The sequence below is a fragment of the Thunnus maccoyii genome, chromosome 9 (assembly GCF_910596095.1).
Source record: "Thunnus maccoyii chromosome 9, fThuMac1.1, whole genome shotgun sequence".
In the NCBI taxonomy this organism is placed as follows: Eukaryota; Metazoa; Chordata; class Actinopteri; order Scombriformes; family Scombridae; genus Thunnus; species Thunnus maccoyii.
Window position 1 is genome coordinate 30,970,682 of NC_056541.1, and position 5,441 is coordinate 30,976,122.

General features: G+C 43.0%; 1 long non-coding RNA gene across 1 annotated transcript; it reads left to right on the forward strand.

The window, feature by feature from the left end:
- The first annotated feature begins 356 nt into the window (after positions 1-356).
- LOC121904419 lies at positions 357-2,611 on the forward strand. The gene is made up of 4 exons (XR_006098222.1): positions 357-592; positions 1,259-1,473; positions 1,783-1,991; positions 2,274-2,611. It is a non-coding gene; the product is annotated as an uncharacterized LOC121904419 (long non-coding RNA).
- Positions 2,612-5,441: the final 2,830 nt, after the last annotated feature.

Consider the following 5,441-nt stretch of genomic DNA (forward strand, 5'->3'; position numbering starts at 1 on the left):
AGTGCATGAGGTGAAGGAGTTACACTCAGTGACAGTTTTGCAAAGCTCACTTAATGTGATACATGTAAATGTATCACACAATGTATCATGGTTACATTATAGTGTTTGCTGAGATCATCTGTGTTTACAACAGCAGCAATACTGGCTGTAATTGAGGTTATTTTGTTGTTGAAAAACAGTGTGAGCTCCTCACACTTTGCTGTTGAAGACTGTGGAGGGTCTCTACAGTGGAGCTGGTCAATAGTGGTAAACAGTACTCTAGAGTTTCCAGCGTTCTCTGTAATAATTTTAGAGAAGTACTCCTTTCTTGCCATGCGTACAGCTTTGTTATAGGCAGTCGTGGCTTCTTTGTATATATCGCAGTGAACTGTGAGCTTAGTTTTCCTCCATGATGGAATCCCTCCTTGGCTAACAACAGTTTATACGACAAAGACAAATAAACAGAAGAAGAGCAAGCTAAAAAGAAAGTATTAGACCAAGCCTGAGATAAAACAAGGGTAAACATCAGCGTGGCTTTTCAGAGGTAGAAGGAGCTACAGGACCTGAAGGGATTCATTACAGATGCTGAGTTAGCCACATTTCTGCTTGATAGGTAATTACCCCTAGTTGATTTATGTTTGATTTGATTTTCAAAAAACCTTAACCACAAAGCTAAGACAGTAATGGTTACAGTAACACTCATGGCGAATATCTCATGTTACTGTGATGGTACAGTCAGGCTAACGTTAGCTTGTTTCCGATGGTAAGGCTACTGGTTAGCGTTGTTTTATTCGAAAGTTGCTGAAAATATCTTTGTGAAATGCTCTGGCAGTCGTATTGGTTTGGCGTTTGTCCTGATATTTATATATTTATATTATTATTTATATTATCAAACATCTAAGCACTGAAATAAGTGTGTGCTCGTTCTTTTACAGAATACATATTGCTGTAGATTACTTGTCATGTCGAAAAGATTTACTTCTGCTTGTTTGTTGGCCAGCAGTCTTTGAATTCCTTTCTGAGAACAGCCTGTATGACCCAAATCAGTCCGGCTTTAAGCGGGGTTACTCTACTGCACTCTTGACGGTTATGGAATCTATCCGCTCAGCTAGAGCTGCTGGTCAGTCCTCAGCCCTTTTGCTGCTGGACCTGTCAGCTGCCTTTGATACAGTTAACCACCAAATCCTCCTCTCCACACTCACTGAGCTACCTACCTGTGATATTTTGGAGGGGAGAAATGTCCAATTATATAATCTGACTATTCCCACTTAATTTGTAGGTCAACTGCAGAGCTGGAGTCCTTTCCATAATCACATTCTGATGTATGCCAAGAAGCGCTTCAGCCTCAGCCCTCCAGTCTATGAAGCCCCGAATCTTGCTAGCTGGCCTGGACTACAACCACCATGTCCATGGACCACCCAAGAGAAGGCCTGATGGCTCTATAGAGCATGTTATAAGCATAATAAATGTTATCAAGACTACTAGGTGATTGAGGTGTGGAAATTTCTCTAATCAAAAATGCAAAAACAGAGTATAATTTTGATAAAAATAAAATTGTAAATTATGTTGCAACATCGCTCTCTTGCATTGAATTGTGGGCAACATTAGGCTAATATTTGAATCATGAAGCCAGTGAAGATTCACACCTCTATTGGGTGGTGGGTGAATCCAGATCAGTGTTATGTTGGATAGAGACAATTTAATATTTATAAGGTTTAATTTTTCTGTAATTTGCAAGGAATATAAAAAGGCATTATTTTGTCATATTTGGTTTTCATATTCTTGTCCAATTTCTAATTTCAGATACCGCAAACTCTATGATAAGGAGGAGGAAGTGGAGTTTGTATGCCATAAAGGGGGAAAAGGACGACAGCTAATAATGAAACTGGTGTCCTCAGGATGTGGGCTGCCTCTACAACAACCATGAGGCCAGATGACTCATGTCAACATGGAGTGCTGTCTAGTGTGCCAGCTCCAACCACCAAGGAGCTATTGGAGACAGCAGGGGGCAGGTATCACTTAATAAAAATTACCATTATTGTCAGCGGTTTACATTTAGACTGTGGTCAGTTGTGGTCAAGCTATCATGGCTAGATACTGCCTTCCTAATTGTTTCTAAGCTTTAAAAGGCACAATAATATATTTAAAAACAAACCAGGCCTCATCTAGCCAGGCTGAATTCTAATTTTGATTAGGATTATTTTAAAACAAATGTCTTTTTTTCCCTCAAGATGTAATCATTCATAAATCAAACTGTCTGATCACACATCCAATTCTTTATGCTCCTTCCACAGGTCAGACATTACCACAGACTGCACTTTGAGGAATCAAGAATCATATCTTCCAGCACAAATCAAAGTTTATTTTGACCTTTAATAATTGACACCTACATACCTATGCAATATTACTCTGCAGCCAACCTACTTTGATTTATTCCTATGCAAAATAAAGCTCGACAACATTTCTAAAGTGTTATTACTTGTTTTTGGGGTATGTGACTCCTCGGACATTGCTTTTGAGACATTGCATGCCTAGTATTGACCCAGTGATTCTAATTTCTCCAACTGAAGGTTATAGTGTTTTAAATTGGTCCAAAAGGTTTTTCGATAATATAATATGGTATAGTGGTATATTTGTTTTTACATTTATGCAATTAGAAACAAACACTTTAGAATGTAGAATGTCTATATACAGTATTGCACAGCACTTGAACTATTTACAGTTTACAAGGGTAACAGCAGCTATACCCTCCTAGGAACTAACCCCCTATATTCCCAGATAGCAAATTTGCTGTGGTCCAGATCCAGCCCACACTCGACACTTTCGGCACTTTCATCCAACCCACATACCGCTTGGAATGATGGCACTTAGGCGGTCCACTCCTGTTTCCCAGATCTGGGTCACAAGCAAGCCATATGTCAACCAAGAACAATCCAGATAAACCAGAACTGGCCCACATCCAGAATACACATACCTGAGAGCAATGCATCTTTACCGAAAAAGGCCCACATTTGATTCGAGATATTTGGGCCATATTTACTATTTTACATATGGGCCATTTCAGGCTCACATTCATTTTGTCCAGGCCAGAAGAAAGCCAGCAGTGCTGCATCATTGCCTGAAGTGACCCACTTCCGTATGCTATCTGGGTACTGCATCTGGGGAGGGACCAACAACATAAAGGCGGATAGATGAGTCTGAAACAGAACAAGCAATGTCATTTATTTATATATTTATATATGTATATATATATATATATGTGTGTGTATGTGTGTTAATAGTGTGGGGCCTGGGATCAAGCCTTGGGTACACTCTTCTTAACAGGGAGGGGCTGACAGAGGGGATTCGTGAGGTAGTTAGAGAACCACAGTGAGTGAACAGAGACCCCAATGCTTCCCAGCCTACCAGCAAGGATAGCGTGATCAACAGTGTCAAAGGCCATAGCTAGCCTTAGACTGCTGCACAATATTCTTTAGAATCTAAAGTGAAAGAGATGTCATTAAGGACATTGAGGGTTGCAGTGACACAGCCAGATGACAGTGATAGAAACCAGATTGACCATGCGACAGAATATTATAAACATCCAGGTAATTAGTAAGGGTGGACATGTACATTACCCGAAACAATAAGCAGAAGAACAATCAGTGCACAACAGAGAATAGTGAGAGCACTATATTAGCTTTTTTTAACAATAGTTTTTAGAGCATCACATGTTAACACAATCATTTTGAAAAACAGTCTAAGGATGTGACATGATAATAGCGAGAATAGAGAGAGAGTGCAAATTGGGATTTAAACCAAAAGCCCTTGTAGTAAAAAGGGAGTTAATGTCTCTATGCAGGTGTAAAAAGACAATGTTTGTTCCACGGTCAGAAGTGCCGATGAGCACATAAAGTTCACTGACACAAGCTTGTGTTGAGGAGAACTCAGAAAAAAACAAAGAAAAAATAAAGCAGTAGCCATGGTTAGTCCAGAGAAAAAAGAGCTATACCTACTCACACACCAAATGCCAGGCAGTTCACAGTCATTGCAAGCTAACAAGCTAGCAGGTGGGGATAGAGGGAGAGATGGCTGGGGGTATGCCAGAAGATACAGCTGGCACAGCAGCAAGAAAGTGCCCCAACAGTCAGGGTTTAGAGCAATGGCCAAAACATCCTTAAAGGGCTGCTGTATGTGGAGAGGAACTATGTGCGCAGCCCTCTAATGGGCTTTGCTATTGCTTTACCCTTTCGAGGCTCCGCATCAGCACCCTGAGAAAAAATACTGGATTTACACTCTCCACCCAGTTGGGAGGTACCACGCCCACCGCACCCTCCCCCCACAAAGGCCCATGAACCCCATTGCTCGTCTCCCTTTGAAACTCAGCAACGATGACTGGGACCAGCTGGGCTTGTGGTTAGAGGTCTATGCATGTATTCACTGAACTGGAGTTACATCCAGGTAACTACAATTTCTATGTTGTACGTGCTTTGCCCTCTAACGGGCTTCATATAAAACCTAAGGGGAAGGCTGTTAGGAATGAGATGCACCCCCAGCTGAGCCTGAACCCACCACAGTCCAAACCCAGTCAAAAGTTAAAAAAAGAGAATATAAACAGTCCACTGGCCAAGCATCGCCTGACTGAGGGTCTCAGCAAAGCTGGTCCACCTCAGACAGTGTACTGAGCACTGAATGGGACACAGAGCTTGCAGTCATGTCCCTGAGATAAGACTGCACAAACGTCGAAGTAGATGACCAGGAGGCAGCCAGATAGATGTCTCCACTGAGACGCCCCTGAAAAGCGCCATTGAGGAAACAATGCCCCTGATGGAATGTGCCTTCAAGCTTGCTGGAGAAGCGCGATCCACTGCCTCATAACTCTTGCGGATTGCATCACAAATCCAGTGAGCAAGTCATCGAACAGACAGAGGGGCTCAGCGACCTGCAGAATTGCACTGCGTCCAGCCAGGCTGAGGGAGGGATGAGAGAGATATAGCTAATGTGGTGTCCCTGTCACCGTCTTTCCTTGGGGCTGCAGAGCTAGAGGGGATAGTTTGCATCTGGCCCTCACGTCTAACATCACTAGCAGACACGGGGGTAGCCAAACCGCCATGGCAGTGGTTCCCTCTAGCTTGTGTACACCCTGCTTGGACCATGTGTAGTGAGCAATGGCCATGGTGTAGTGAGCCATGGAACATTCAATACCAGTCAAAGCAGACTGACTTTAGCGGGTTGCTGGCCGCTTTGCCTGGAACATAGCCTGACTACCATAGTGTTTTGGTCACCATTTTGTGTCTGAATCAGGGTGGCAAGAGCATGGCTGCCGCCTTTGACGTCACCCAACACAGAGGTAGAGGAGCCACAATGGTGGCCAGTGGAGTCAACATGAGGGCAGCTAGCTGAGCCAGCCAGACTAACAGTGCTAATGGTGGTAGAAGAACAAGTCTGTAGAGAGGGGAGCATTGAGCAGGAGGTGTTGCTCA